Below are 17,025 nucleotides of genomic sequence, written 5' to 3'. Positions count from 1 at the left end.
GCTATAACAGACATGAAGGTCCCTTTATATCTCTCTGGCAGCTTAAAGGGGCCTAAAAGCAGGCATAAGCATCCCTCTGAGAATATTCATCCCACAGACGGCCTCTCCAGAGGGAGCAGAACTGGTGTAAGGGTGTTGCAAACTGGGACAGAGGCAGACTGGGAGGACGCCAAAGGTGTGGCCAAAGTGCACTAACCCTGTGATTCTCTGCTTCCCAGGGGTCATATTCTAAGGGAGCCATGGGAAGCACCATGTACTTTAAAGCAGCCTTGAGGCTACTCTAACTTACACTGAGGGTGGCATGGACGTGCACAGCCCCTGAGGGGTATGCAAAGATAGCTTAAAGCTATTTCCCCTCACTGTCCCCTCAGTATCTGCACCAAGCCAGGAATGGGATAACCAAGGGTCAGACCCAACAGATTTGCCAAGGCAAGATCCGAGGATGCAATGGGACTCATTTATTTTTGATTAGCTACTACCGCAGCAGGTATTTCCAGCTCTGCAGAGAACTCCTATCACGGCCATTGTCAGAACAGTCTGAAAGCAGGGGTTGTGATTTTTGAGAATTGCCATTTTTGGAGGTTGTTGCTAAAGACATAGGAGCTCAAAGCCTGAACTAGGTGGAAGAGTTCTCTGTGTTCTACCTGACTGGGAGGAAGGACTTGCAGCTAGCCAGGGAGCGGGAGCAGGGTATTGGGGATCACCCATGCAAGGGTATCTATAGAGCTCATGGGATGCCATTGAGAGGCTAACTCAGTTTTGTTCTGCTATACTAGGTCTGTGAATAAACTGAGGGATTGCAGTCTCCAGGGCTTTCAATCTAGCACCTTTCACCAGTCCTAAATCCACTCCCAAGAATGAGCCATTTACAAATGTCGCAGAAAAACGGCCAGGCATTATTGTAATTATTTGAGTTATGCAAACACTAACTGCAGTACAGAGGCCTGTTGAGATTGGAAAGATCAGCTGGGTACAAGAGCACTGGCCTCTACCAGTCAGACGCGGTTTGCCAAGCTACAATAAAGCCATTGTCCAGGCCTGCTTGCCAAACATTGCTCTTTGTTAAAGCCATCAGCACATGATTTATAACGTTACCTTTAGCTGAGTTATTTACCCTGATCCAAGCAAGGCCTTGCTGGGTGTGCAGTAATGCAAGCTGTGGCCCTGGCCAAGCCCTGAGCCTGGTGCTGCACTAGCTTGTGCTGGCTATCCGCAGCTGGGGAGCAGCGGGGCAGAGCGATGCCGAGGCCACGTCTCCTCTCACCCAGCCATGATTCTGCCACCCGCCATAAGGAGGGGCTGGTGTAGAAGCCCTTGCACCAGCTGTGCTTCCCTGAGAGATACCCGTACAACGGGGTGATCCTTCTGTGGCCATCTACCCTGACTTCAGTGCCACTGGGGTTGACTGTGTGGTTCAGACCTGCCCCAAAGCAGCCCAGCAGTTGGATCACTGACTCCATCCACCCCTTTATTCCATTAGACATTTGCGCCCCAAGAAAATGGCTTAGATGGTGCAAGCATCAGGCCTGACAGCCGCAGGTTTTCTAGAATTACAGGTTCATACCCTGGCAGAGTCACATCCACTCCTGACATTACTAGGCACGTGTGGGTCATTTGGCAGTGCATTTAAAGATGGCATGGATATTAAAGACACCAGGGAACTTATTTTTGTGAGACTAGGGGGTCTGACTTGGTGCCATTGACTCAAATCACTAGTGTCTGTGAAGTAGTTGGCTGTTACCTGTCACCCCAGTGACTTCAGTGAAGCGATTCCTGTCCGACGCCATCAAGCAGTTTGGTTTAGTAGGCTGGACTCCGGAAGGAGTAGCCAGTGCTGACTCTACCATGGGCTTGCTGGGTGGCCAAAATTTTCAAACATGGCTGCTCTTTTTTGGGGTTTCCCAAGTTTTGGATGCTCAACCTGTGATACAGATGGTGGGGCCTGGTTTTCAGAGATTCTGAGCAGCTCCGATTGATCTTGGCTGGAGTTGTGGGATCTCAGCACTTCCAAATATCAGCTCTTTCAGATGTCTCCATTTGGGCACTCAAACACGCAGCCCCCCACATAATCAGTGGCTGCTTTTGAAAATGGCCTTAGTGTCACTCGGTGACTCAGTTTCTCTATTTCTAAAATGTGGAGAACACTGGTTTACCTGTCTGAGACAGGTGCCATGAGGTAAATGTCTATAATAAACTAACACATGCTGTACTATCATGTGTATGGTTATGTAACCCTTCTGCCCCTCTGAGTTGGCAGCAACAAGGGCCGGGTTCAGTATCCAGGGGTTCCGTTTCAGTAACACAATGCATAACTGGCTCGAGCCCCCACCCAGTGACCTGGGACACTCACATACCACACCCCTCTGGGCGCCTCTAGGAGGCAATACTTCCCCTCTCGCAAGCACGGAGTCTGAGTGTAGCAAAATCTTTTTAATAAAGGAAGGAACCAATGCGGCATCCCATTGGAGAAACACCACAAACAGGGTTATAACACAAACCATAAACAAAAACCCACCTCCAAGTACGTTTGGCACTGTCCTTTTTCCCCTTAGGGTTTTAAGTCCAATCACCCCAAAGTCCAACAACCCAAAAGTCTCTGGTCAATGTCACCCCAGAGTTCGAGAGTTTATCTGTAGAGGTCCCTCCCCCCAGCCTGGGTAGAAAGGGGCACCTTACGTGGTCCGGGGCCAACTGCCCTGCCTCTCCGTGGGTTCTGCTTCCGCCTTCTCCACGAACTGCTCCGCTTTACCAGCCGCTCCACGCTGCTCCTCCAGCCATCCTCAGAAACTGCTCCGCTCCACCAGCTGCTCTGCTCCATGAGCTGCTCCAGTTCTCTCTGCAAACTGCTCGGCTCCGCTCGCTCTATGGGCCGCTCCACCCGTCCCACAGCTACTCCGCTCTGCCAGCCGCTCCGCTGCCACGAGCTGTCCTGTGATCAGCTCCAGCCGTCCCCACAACTGCTCCACTTCGCCAGCTGCTCTGTTCCACAGTATATCTTCAGGCTTCCCCACTAGTTAGCACAGTACTCAGTGCTCTCAGCTCAGTAATTTCAGCTCTTTAGTGATTTCAACTCTTAGTGATCTCAGCTCTTAGTGGGGGAGCCCCAGTGCTAGTGCACCATTAGCCCAAAGGGAGTTCAGCTCAGTAACCTGTATCTAGATTCTTGAGGGAATAAAAAAATCAACTCTGACATTCCACAGTGGAGAGAGGAGGGGGTGGAACTGGTGCTTCTGGCTCCACAAGGAAACTGCACCACCAGGCACAGACACCTGGCCCCAGCCTCTCTCAATTCACTGGGCTTTGGAACCCATGTCCCTTGTCTAGCAAGTACCACCCAACTGAGGGTGAGTCATTTGTCACCAAGCAGTCCCACAGCTCGGCAGTCTGGGATAGAGTAGGCGTGCCTATGCAAATACACTCTCTGAAATTCTTTCCACCAGATGTCAGGGTAGAGCTTATCCTGACTCTGCTTACAGTTATATGGCTCTCAGGGTGCCTTCATGAGAGAAGCTATATAAATGTAGGGTGACATTACTACCATTAGGCTACTAATTAAGGGTGGTGAGGTGAATTACTGCCAATTAGTCTGAAGACATCAGTGGTATAAAGCTTTTTACAGGTTAAGAAATCAAGGTCCATAGTTACTAGAGAAGAGGAGGTTTAACAGAGGACCTGAGTGAGGTGTGCAAAATGCTAAAGGACAGTTAGAAAATGGATGCCAAAACCTATTGGAGAAAATTAGAGGCTCCAGTACATCAGGGCATGAATTGAGGCCAAGAAAGGACCGAGCACAGAGGGAGTACAAGAGACGTTTCTTTGCACAGAGGGTAATGAACAAGTGGAATGGATCACTAACACCAGCAAGAGCAGACACAGCTGTGAACATATCCAAGAACAAGTCAGACAAGCACTTACAAGAAGAAAACATGACAGGGTGCAAACACTTGACAGAGAGGGGATAAGCTGCATGGCTGCCTTTGCCCTGAAACGTTCCTGTGCTTTCAAATTATATGAATCAGATGGGCTATGGATCACCTGGATAACAGCTCCGAAGGGACACATCCTCAGCGGGTGCAAATCAGCACAGCTCCCTCAAATGCAGTGGAGCTATGCTGATCTACACCAACAGAGAATCTGGTTCATAAGGGAGGGCCTGTCCATATTAGGGTTGAAATTATACCAGACTCTGCCAGGGCTGAGCCCCACAGAAGTCTAGCACCTTTCAAGGTAGAAGGCCAAACTACATGGAAGAACTCTCATTAGTCAAAGGATTCCTCGTACTTCTCAGGAGGAGAGTAAGACTACAGTAGATCAGAGTAGCCCTCCCTAGTCTGGCTGGTAAATAAAAACACTGATCTGGATAATGGCCTCCTTCCACTGATCTATATACCCTCAGAAGATGGGGTAACAATGAAGAGAACCAGGAACTCTCTGGTGAAAGCTCTGACTACCTCACTGGTGCTCAGAGAATGAGGATAAATACTATGGGACAGCTCGCTTATGGGAGGGAACATCCATCCATGACTGGATCTCTGTCTGCAGTGAAGGGCACCTCCCTGCCAGTCCAGGGCTGCTTCATGCAGAACAGATTCCACTGATGTTTGGGGCTGGGAGCTGGAGAATGACTAGATCAGGCAGGCTGGAGGCAGCTAGCACTGCTCATGGCACCGTGCCCCATGGATATCCAAGCAGATAATGACTCATCCTCCATTCCCTTTGGATTCTCCCTGCAACAGCTGCTTAACAGCCATGTGGGACCCAGCCAAGGGAGACCAATAGGGCCAGGAGCTACCCCTGCAGACAGCTTCTCTCCACACAGATCTAGGGGGTCCTTTGGGATGGACCCCATCTCTTAAGGGGATGCTTGACAGGAAATGCCCTGCATGATCCTGGCAGTGATTTCCTGCCCCACCCCTGTGGCCGTTTCTGTGGCAGGAGAATCTGGCTCAGTGTGAACATAGCGAAGTTTCACTTTCCATTTTGGACTCTGGAACTGCAGAGCTCTTGGACTACTTCATTGGGGGCAGAAAGGGAAGAAATCGACTGTAATTATTGTGGCTAACCAGTACACTGAACCCCTAGAATACCAGTAGCGTGCCTAGTGTACTCCAATTCGGATGGAAACAGGCCTTGTAGACACTAGCCCAGGGGTTCCCAGTACACACTCAGGAACATGGCTATGGGAAAGGGTATTTGACTAGGGCTGGCAGGAAAGGGAAAGGTGGCTGATACCCAAGGTACAGAGGCTTAAAGAGCTAGCACTCAATGTGAGTAATAGCAGTTCTTGTCTGGGGCCCTCCTGGACAGTCCAGCGGAGAGTCAGGGCTTTTCAGGTCTGGGGTGCCCTCTCCAGTCCAGTCTCTGTTCCAGCCAATGGGCAGGTGCAGGGTTCCAAGCAAAACTCACTTAGCATCTCTCTCTTGGTGCCCCTCTGCACTGGCTCCCTGCTCTGCTGCTGCTGGCCCCTCCCCCCCACTAAGTCCCACATTGACCCACACCCAACTGTATTATCTGGCCTGTTTCACGTGTGGCTCTGTCCACAGTTCCTGGGACTTCTCTCCAGCCCTTTGTTGCCATGCAGTTCTGTGACACAGAGGCCCATTAGTGCCAAGGAGCAAAGGGGTGACAGTTCTTTACAAGCAACTCCTCTCTCAGACCTGACAAACTCACTACCCCTAACATCCCTGGCATTTATCCATGAAGGGTAGCATGTGAGGTCTCTGCTGAAACCTTGTAACTTATCAATACTCATATCCATGCACGCATCTCACAATTATTAATATTTAAGGAATAATGCAACTCTGTTGAAAATTATACTTTATGGTCCTGGAGGGAAAGTGAGTCACCAGGGAATCAGATGTCTCAGTGCTGATCCATTCAAGTAGGAAGGAGTTACCTCTCCTTGGCTAGCTGATTATGTCATGTATTGCTCCATTGTCCACCTTTGCACCAACCCAGAAAAGTCAATGGAAAACCATCAAAGATAAACTGTAAACATCAAACCCTAAAAGGAACAATAGGACCGGGAGGGGAGTGCCCTGATTCAGTGTATCACAGGGTGGAGAAAGACATTCTGTGGATGAATTCACTGAGAAGGTATGTTGATGAGCTGGGGGGCACTGGATCCTGGCTCCTTGGGACCAGCAAATACGCCAAGAAACTAAACTTTGGGGTCAGCATCTACTTTATTACCTAGGAAAGGTAACTATTAATAAGTGCAGTCCTGGTTTATTTTATGATTTTGTTTTTTATGTAAACCATTTGTTGCCCTCATTCACACTTGTTTCTAGTGAACCTCTAGTCTTTCTTAAATATCTTCCCTTTTCTTTAACTGTAATTCAACTCACTGCTGCGTCTGAGACAGGAGCAATGATCTAAGGTAAAACTGAAGTACTCGGCTCCCTTGGGAACAGAGGGCCTGGGATGTCTATGGGTATCTAGTGATCAGGAGCTGGATACCACAGGGGGACACTTTGAAGGGAGTTGGGGGCTGGGGTACATCTATTGTCAACCTGCAGGGCAAAGGCAGAGTGGTGTAGGGCAGGAGAGAGTGCTTGAGTGGCTGACAGGCTGGTGACGTGAGGGAGCTGGCACCCAGCTAGGCACAGGCAAGACTCTCTTGCACTGGAGGCAGGTGGTAACAAGGTGACTTAACCCTGGGTGCTGTGAGAAGCATCCCAGACTCCCACTCACAAAAAGAGCCCACTGCCCAGCCACTTACTGGTTAATAATTTCTTTCCTTATCTGGCCAGGGGAAAGGGCAGAGCAGTGGGGAAGAGGCTGATAGGCATTGTTATCCCCTGCTTTGCAGATCCAACAGGTGATCTTTCTCCATTACAGGTGCGCAGAACTCTGCTGAAGTCAATGGGAGTCCTACACATGAGGACCTGTATCAAATCAAGTAGGTTCATTTTTCAAGAGCAAAACTAAACGCTGCACAGAATATCTTTTCCTACGCAAAGCACAGGTCCACTGGCTCCAGTCAGAGGTCCAAGGGTGTCAGTCCTGTCCTGTCTCAGGGACAGTTTATACCCTAGAAGAGTCAACCACCGAAACCTATTTGCAGCCTAGGGACTTGATTCTGCCTTGTGCTGAGTTCCTCCTGCTAGGTACTCAGCAGCCTCCATACTCACCAAGTTCCATAGGGTGCTCAGCACCTTGCAGGATCGGGCTGCTAAGAAGGTTAATTATATCTTTAAGTTGCCTCAATTGTCAAATCGTGTAACTAGTCTCAAGCTGACAGTTACATACGTAGCAATTAACTTGCATAAAAGATTTGCAGACAGTGGGGGGTTTTGGCCCTGTCTCCCGAGCGCGCGCACACACACACACACACACACACACACACACACACACACACACACACACACACACACACACACACACACACACACACACACACCCCAAAACATTTCCTTAATGGAGCTTAACATGGTTGGCAAATACTCCACCCATAAATCTCGCATTTACCAATGCATTGCTCCAACAAACACTGAATCAGTCAAGACCCTGATAACAAAAGGCTCCTTGTTACGAGTGGCATGAGCAGATTCATGTCTTTTTTACCTCCTCAAATGCCCTTTATCTGTGGAACTGTAAATATCAATACATCAGCCCCATACTCCTTGGGCAGCGTTTCAGCTCCTTGTAATGGATTCTCTAGTTTGTCCCTCTCTCTCTCTCTTTTTTTTTTTTTTTTGCTTTAGGTGGAATAAAGACGCTATGTATCTTGGGTCCCCAAAGGTTGTGAGACATTGCCCTTTTACTCACCGCCTGCATTTGGCAAAGGCGATTTGGGAGATGATACTTTCTCCAAAAGAAATAAAGCAGAGTCCCCCGGCAGTAGTACACTGATGAAGCCAGAGGTGCAGGGTGTCACAGACATAGCAAGTAATAATAAACCTTTGTATTTCTCTATAGAGATTGCCACCCAAGGATCTCAAAGCACTTTATAAGCACTCATGAACTGAGCCTCACAGCACTCCTCTGTCTACAGGATTTATATGGCCACCATCACTGTAGTACAGGCAAGTCGCATCTTAGGTGCATTTAACATGAGTGAATTCAGCTTTGCGTGGTCGGCAAAAACAGAGAAAAAAAGAAAAATAACTGCTCCCATCACTTTCCACCCCCCCCCCACCTCGGCGTTACTGTTTAAACAAAGGAGTAATGGAATGCACGACCTCATGGCCACAGGCTTTCTGCTCTCAGTGGATCCAGACAGAATCATCGTCAAGCAGCTGGTGCTCTGTGGTCACCCTTTCAAGATCTTCAGCAAGACCGCTGTAGTGCGGAACATGTTCTTTAACAGAGAGGATGTGCTGTGGTTTAAGCAGTGGAACTGAGGATTAAGTGGGGCCACAGAGGACACATCACAGAGCCACTAGAGACTCATGGTCACATGAAGTGTCATTTTGATGGGCAGCTGAAATCCCAGGACACGGTGCTGCTGAATCTGTACAAGTGCGTCTTCCCTAAATGGACTTACGACCTGCATGTGCTGGAGCCGGTACCGTGGGTGAGAAACGAACAGCAGCTCCCCGTGCAGGAGGTGGAGATGGAATAACCCTCCAGGCCTAGCGTGTCTGCTGTGGTTCGCACCTCCTGCACCCCACATGGGTGCTTGGCTGTTCCAAGCCTCGTGAGAAGTAGGGAGAACAGCCCTGGACTTGTTAGTGTGGTGCCTTTCCTGGGGTTTGTGTCCAGCATTCACGCTGGCTGCAGCAGCATTAGATCTGGCTCACAACTGCCTATGCCCTGGCCTCCAATGTCAGTTTATTTCAATGGTAAATATATCTTCACCTCAATGAAAAAATACAACAACTCAATGAGTGTTTCACTATCCGCGGTTTTCGCTTTAGCACTAACCGCGAAACGGAACCCCTGCGTAAGATGAGACTTGCCTGTAACTGAGTAGCTCAAAGACTTTAATATAGTCCTCCTCCTCATACCACTCCAGTGAGGTAGGGCAGAGCTAGCATGCCCATTGTACAAATGAGGCACAGAAAGACCATAACGGTGACATTTTCAGAAGTGCCTAAGTGACTTTAGAGCCAGATTTTTAAAGATATTTCAGGTGTTGCTCTGCTCAGCATTTAGGGTGACCAGATGGCCCGATTTTATAGGGACAGTCCTGATATTTGGGGCTCCTATTACCCCTCACCTCCATCCCGATTTTCACACTTGCTATTTGGTCACCCTATCAGCATTGCAAGGCTTAAGCCATTGAGATGACTAAGTCCCATTTGCAAAAGTCACAGGGTCCTAAACCCCAGATCCTCAAAGGTATTTCAGTGTCTAACTCCCATTGATTTCAATGGGAGTTAAGCACCTAAATACCTTTGAGGATTTGGGCTTTAGGAGCGCACATCCCATTGACTTTCAATAAGATTTAAGTCACACACACATACAAAGCTATGTAAACATTTATCATTATTGTTATGACTTATTACTGTTATCTAAATGGTTGAAATCTATGTATGATGAATGACAAGCAGTCACGGGATAAGAGGGAAGGTCCTCTCATGGATCAGTAAGAGGTTAAAAGACAGAAAACAAAAGGTACGAATAAATGGTCAGTTTTCAGTATGGAGAGAGGTAAATAATGGTGTCCCTCAGGAATCTGCATCCTCTTCAACATATTCATAAATGATTTGGAAAAAGGGATAAACAGTGAGGTGGCAAAGTTTGCAGATGGTACAAAATTACTCAAGATAGTTAAGTCCAAATATGGCAAAGAGTTACAAAGGGATCTCACAAAACAGGGAGGTTGGGCATCTAAATGGCAGATAAAATTAAATGTTGATAAATGCAAAGTAATGCACAGAGGAAAACATAATCCCAGCTATACATATAAAATGATGGGGTCTAAGTTAGCTGTTACCACTCAAGAAAGATCGTGGAATCATTGTTAATAGTTCTCTGAAAACATCCACTCAGTGAGCAGCAGCAGTCAAAAAAAGCTAACAAGGTTAGGAACCATTAGGAAATGGATACATAATAGACAGAAAATATCATAATGCCAATATATAAATCCATGGTGCGCCCACATCTTGAATACTGCATGCTGTTCTGGTTGCTCAATCTCAAAAAATATATATTAGAATCGGAAAAGTATAGAGAAGGACAGGGGTGAAAGTAACTCCAGACACGTAACGGGATGGTGCCGGGGCTGGCTTCAGCCCCCACAAGGGGCGGGCCCTCAGGCAGAAGGGGTGGGGCGGTGATCAGCATCCCCCAGCCAGCCCTTCCAGGCTCAGCTGCTCCCTTTGCCCGTCGGCGGCCAAGGGGGGGCAAAAGGGCTGGGATGTTAAAGCACTGCAGGGTCCTTTGCCATGGCAGCGCTTTAATGTGGGCCACGTATGGGCTGGTACCAGGCTGTTACCGGTACGCCATACTGGCACGTACTGACTCATTTTCAACCCCGGAGAAGTGTAACAAAAATGATTAGGAGTATGGAACAGCTTCTGTATGAGGAGAGATTAAAAAAAAAAAACCACCTCATTTTCAGCTTGGAAAAGAGATGACTAAGGGGGATATGATAGTGGTCTATAAAATCATGAATGGTGTGGAAAAATTTAATAAAGTTTTATTTATTCCTTCACATAACATAAGAACCAAGGGTCACCTAATGAAATGAATAGGTAGCAGGGTTAAAACAAACAAAAGGAAGTATTATTTCACACAGTGCACAGTCAACCTGTGGAACTCCTTGCCAGGGGATGTTGTGAAGGCCAAAACTATAACAGGGTTCAAGAAAGAACTAGATAAGTTCCTGGAGGATAGGTCCATCAATGTGGTCAGGGATGCAATCCCATGCTCTAGGTGTCCCTAGCCTCTGGTTGCCAGAAGCTGGGGGTGGACAACAGGATGGCTGACTCGATGATTGCCTGTTCTGTTCATTTCCTTTGGGGCACTTGGCATTGACCACTGTTGGAAGACAGGATACTGGGCTAGATGGACCATTGGTCTGACCCAATATCACCATCCTTATGACATAGGTCTGACTTTTCTCAGCTACAGATTGGAGAGGACCAGTCCATATAGGGAGTTTTTGGGTCCTGCATTCGCGAGGGGAAAACCTGACATACTCATTATCCACATGGCCATGTAGAACATTCCCTCATTTTTGCATAATTGTTCAGTGCAGGCTCAGGAGCAGAAAATGACAGACTAGGCTGCAGGTGACCTGGAATTCCAACTTCCTACTCAGTGCCACTGTCTCTTGCTCTGGCCAGCTGAAGAATGTAGGTTGAATGAATGCAGAAAAGGATTAGCATGGAATTAGGCTTATTCATTACTGCGGGAACAGTAGTTGGCATTTCTAAGTACTGTAAGGCAAACATTGAGATTAGCCAGCACAGATCTTGTATACGTAGGCTAAGATGCTGAGGCCATATATTACCTTCTAGTTGTTTGAATGTGTTTTATCAGAGTAAAATTGTATGGAATCATTCAACTGGCTGCCTTCAGTGGGGTTACCCCTGGTGTCATTATGGCCCATAGTCTTTACTTGGGAGGTTCTCTTTCATAGATACCCTAGTCCAAGTGGAAACCCACTGGAAGGGGATTAGGCAAAATGTAGACTCAAAAACTGATATTATCATTGGGATGGGGCCAAATTCATCCCTGAGGTAATGACAGTGGTTTCAGTAGAGTTGCATCCATTTGTCTTGAGGATAAATTTGGCCCTACATTTTACACAAACAGCCTTTCATCACAAAGGATTCCCAAACTCACAAAGTCGTCCCTTCATGGACCACTACAAGGCAGCCACTTGGAGGAAGAACATGGCAGATATCTAACACCACACATCAGCATCATATGTTAACAGGCCACTTACACATTGTAAGAGACCATTCAAAGTGGTTAACTACGTGTGCTAAACAATCTGTTCCACCTGGTATTTTGCTGTGATGCTGCGAGTATCATTCCCAGGCCTGAAGAGCAGCTCTGTGTAACTCGAAAGTGTCTCTCTCTCACCAACAGAAGGTGGTCCAATAAAAAATATTACCTCCCCCATCCTGTCTCATCAGTATCACATAACACTGTAGGATACAGAGTGACAGATCATCTAATCTGATCAGGGAACTTTAATGTTTCATCTAAAAGATGCCTACTTCCAGGAGAAGTGTGTCCTAACCCCAGCCCAGGCCACTGGTGTAGTTCCAATGTAGAAGGAATAATGCCACCTATTGATTCACCAACATCACTTCCTACAGTCTTCATGGATTTCCTTTGAAGGTCTGACATCCAAGAATTTACTAGTCTTTATGCTGCTTAGTTTCTGAGATCCCAGTCCTAGCTATTATGGCTGCAAGTTGATGCCTTATGTAAAAAATTAGAAATCTGCCAGTAAAGCTTTGATTTAATACATATGTGACTGCCTGAAGATTTCCAGAGATCATTGCTCCTGTCTTCCCTGCCACTCATCTGTCGCCGCAGGACTTTGTGCAGATGTGAACCCTCTGGCAGAGGCCTGCGTGTGAAATCTTTTAACGGGAAACCAGTGCACAGGCAGTAACCACATGAAACTTGACAGGAGGAAAACCCTGACCCAGTGGCAAGGAGCTCCAAGACAACTGGGGCTTCCATCCTGCTGCAGCCCTCATCTGCCTTCACAGCTGCAGAGTACTAGAAGGGCCTCTATGTGCCCTCGTTCCATCGTTGGGATCTTTTGAAGTTTAGACCACGGTTAGTCAGGGGCCTCGCCTCAGACCTGCTCACCAAGGGGGACCCTACCAGGAGTATAAAAGCTCCAGACAATATAGCTCTGAGGATCTTTAGCCCACGCAAACCTCTCCACCATGACGAAGTTGCGGTTCATCAGAGAGCAACACCAAGAACTGCTCATGGCATTCATCGACTAACCAAGGCCTTTGACTCTACCAATCATGATGCCCTGTGGAAGGTGCCGTGTAAGTTTGGCTGTCCACAGAAATTCATTTTCATCATCAGACTACTCCACGATGGGATGACTGACACCATTCTGAGCAATGGCTCAGAGATCGAACCACTCATCATTCGCACTGGTGTCAAGCAGGGTTGTGTCATTGCTCCAACACTCTTCTCCATTTACCTTGCTGTGATCCTGATTCTCATTTGTGACTGCCTTCCTGACGGAATCAGGATTGAGTATCATAGGGATGGCCAATTGCTCGATCTTCGATGTCTTCAAACAAAATCTAAGATCACAAGAATTGGCAGTATGAAGATGACTGTGTCATTCTTGCATACACAGAGGCCGACCTGCAAAGTACCTGAAACCTTTTTGCAGATGCCTATCACAGCCTAGGTCTCTCTCTCAACATCGGGAAAACCAAGGTACTCGACCAGCCCCCACCTGCACAAACTACAGTTCGTACTCCACAAATCACCATCAGCAGAGAACCCCTGAAAAATGTGGACCATTTTCTATACCTTGGCAGCCACCTCTCCCAAACAGACAGCATTGACAAAGAAATCGAATACAGGATCCGCTGTGCCAGCACATCTTTTGGAAGACTATTCAAATGAGTCTTCAATTATAGGGATCTGCAAACAGGTACCAAGATCCTAGTTTACAAGGCAGTTGTCATCCTCACCCTTCTCTATGAGTGTGAGACCTGGGTAACCTACAGATGACATCTCAAGCAGCTGGAGTGGTTCCAGCAGTGCTGCCTCAGGAGGATTCTCAGGATCAGCTGGGAAAACAGACACACTGACATCAACATTCTCTCTGCAGCCAATATCAGCAGCGTAGAAGTGCAGGTCATGAAACACCAGCTCTGCTGGGCTTGCCACTGTGTACATATGCCTGACACTCACCTCCCGAAGCAAGTACTATTCTCTCAGTTAAGTCAGGGAAGAAGGGCTCATGGAGCGCAGCAGAAGCATTTCAAAGACATACTGAAAGTACACCTCAAAAAGGGAGACATCAACCCAACAACCTGGGAGGACTCGGTGTGGAACAGAACACAGTGGCACCACACCATACACCAGGGGTAGGCAACCTATGGCACGGGTGCCAAAGGAGGCACGCGAGCTGATTTTCAGCAGCACTCACACTGCCCGGGTCCTGGCCACCCGCCTGGGGGCTCTGCATATTAATTTAATTTTAAATGAAGCTTCTTAAACATTTTAAAAACCTTATTTACTTTACATACAACAATAGTTTAGTTATATATTATAGACTTATAGAAAAAGACCTTCTAAAAACATTATAATTATTACTGGCATGCAAAACCTTAAATCAGAGTGAATAAATGAGGACTTGGCACAGCACTTCTGAAAGGTTGCCGACCCCTGCCACACATCAAGCCACAACTCACTTTGAGGAGAAGAGATGTGCTCATGAGACAGAGAAGAGACAAAGAAGGAAAGAAAGGGCACAACACTCCAGCCAGCAACTGTGTCTCCTCCAAGATTACACCTGTCACTTCTGTGGGAAAATCTGCAGGGCAAGAATTGGGCTCCTCAGCAACTTAAAAACTCACCAATGAACCTCCTTTGCAGACATCATCTTCACATGGAGGGATAGCCAAAGAAGACTGTCTGAGGGTATGTCTACATTACAGCTGTGCTGTTGCTGTAGATGGAAGGGGTTTTTCCACTGAGGTAAATAGTCCACATCTCCGAGAGGCTGTAGCTGGGGTTGATAGAATTGTAGAATCGGATCTGGAAGGGACCTTGAGAGGTCATCTCGTCCAGTCCCCTGCACTCATGGCAGGACTAGGTATTATCTAGAACATCTTTGACAGGAGTTTGTCTAACCTGCTCTTAAAAATCTCCAATGATGGAGATTCCACAACTTCTGTGGGCAATTTATTCCAGTGCTTAACCACTCTTGACAGTTAGGAAGTTTTTCTTAATGTCCATCCTAAACCTCCTTTGCTGCAATTTAAGCCCATTGCTTCTTGTCCTATCCTCAGAGGTTAAGAAGAACAATTCTTCTCCCTCCTCCTTATAACACCTTTTATTTTCTTGAAAACTGTTACCATGTCCCCTCTCACTCTTCTCTTTTCCAGACTAAACAAACCCAGTTTTTTCATTCTTCCCTCATAGGTCATGTTTTTTTTAGACCTTTAATCATTTTTCTTGCTCTTCTCTGGACTCTTTCCAATTTGTCCACATCTTTCCTGAAATGTGGCACCTAGGACTGGACACAATACTCCAGTTGAGGCGTAATCAGTGCAGAGTAGAGCGGAAGAATTACCTCTCATGTCTTGCTTATAACACTCCTGCTAATACATCCCAGAATGATGTTTGCTTTTTTGCAACAGCGTTACACTGTTAACTCATATTAAGCTTGTGGTCCACTATGACTCCCAGATCCCTTTCTGCAGTACTCCTTCCTAGGCAGTCATTTCCTATTTTGTATGTGTGCAACAGGTTATTCCTTCTTAAATGAAGTATTTTGCATTTTTTCTTATTGAATTTCATCCTATTTACTTCAGACCATTTCTCCAGTTTGTCCAGATTATTTTGAATTTTAATCCTATCCTCCAAAGCACTTGCCACCTCTCCCAACTTAGTATTGTCCGCAAACTTTAAAAGTGTACTCTATGCCATTATCTAAACCATTGATGAAAATATTGAACAGAACTGGATCCAAATCTGGTCCCTGCGGGAACCCACTTATTATGCCCTTCCAGCATGACTGTGAACCACTGATAACTGATGGAAGAATCCTTCTGTCAACCTAGTTGCATCAACACCAGGGGTTATGTCGACCTACCTACGGCACTCAGGGCCCCAAATTTTTCCCAGTCATGAGCGACATAACTAAGCCAATTTAATTTGTAAGTGTAGACCAGGCCTGAGTCACAATCCTGTTGACAGCTGTTAATACTGCAGGTAAAATCAGCAACAGGAGGATTTAGCCCCATGATGTGATGCTATTATAAAATATTATCAAGTTAGCATCCTCATCAGAATGGACCCATGTTTAAGGATAATGCTGCTAAAAAGGACTCCTGATTACTCACTTGCTTCTACCCTCAGGCTGAGCTGCTCGTCCTTTGAATTACTGTGTTTGGACACAGGGTATTTTAAGGTCTTGCTGCACTGCAGTACAATTTTTTTTTGTTTACACACTCCAGCCTTTCAAAATAAACGACTTCCCTTGTATACGGCGCTGAGATGCTAGAGGGAGCTTGACGTGGCTCTGTAATGGGATCGGAGCAGCAAGACAAAACCATAGTGATTCTGTTTCTGGCTGGGCTGCTCTCCCTGAAAGGTCTTGTTCGCAGTGATCTAAAGACAACACAAGCAGCTCAGGTATATAACGCAAGGAAACGAGGATTTGACTGGCATGGCCACCTTGCAACAGCAAGCACAGGAATCAGCAGTGGTTGGGAACACTGGTGTGAGGGAGCCACTTGCATCACTCTGCAATGGTCCCTCCCCCAGCAGACCCAGGAACCGTCCTGGTGGTGGCTGGAGGGTGCTAACAGTCAAAGGAAGCTGCATTTGAGATGGGTGGGGGAGGAAAATATCGGAGGACAGATCACAGGGGAGCTTGGAGGGCTTGCAGCATGAGCGTCAGGAGAAAAGGCCTTTTCTGTAACAATACCTCGCTCTAGTTTTTAGAGCTATTGGACAACAAACCGGTCACCAGTATAGTGTTGAAGTCTGCTCAGCTGGGGCTTGCTGAGGAAAATTCCACATTTGGGGGAAAGAAGAAAAGCTCGCTTTCTCCTTCTCTTTCTTGTTTGTCAGGTGGAGATGAAGCTGCTCAAAGTGTTGGAATGTTAGAATAAGTCCTGAGAGGGGTAGCAGCTGAGGTATGATAAATGAGAGAGAGAGAGAGAGAGAGAGAGTGTGTGTGTGTGTGTGTGTGTGCGTGCGTGCGTGTGTGTGCGTGCGTGTGTGTGCGTGCGCGCGCGTGCGTGCACGCTGCATAGACCTTAAGAAGAGCTCTGTATGGTTCGAAAGTTTGTCTCTCACCCCAACAGAAGTTGGTCCAGTAAAAAATATTACCTCTCCCACCTTGGCTATGTGCGTGTGTGTGTATAGACCAATAGGTATGGGCTTTATATCTACTCA

The sequence above is a fragment of the Gopherus flavomarginatus genome, chromosome 7, assembly GCF_025201925.1.
Source record: "Gopherus flavomarginatus isolate rGopFla2 chromosome 7, rGopFla2.mat.asm, whole genome shotgun sequence".
Lineage (NCBI taxonomy): Eukaryota > Metazoa > Chordata > Testudines > Testudinidae > Gopherus > Gopherus flavomarginatus.
Note: the sequence above shows the minus strand (reverse complement) of the source record.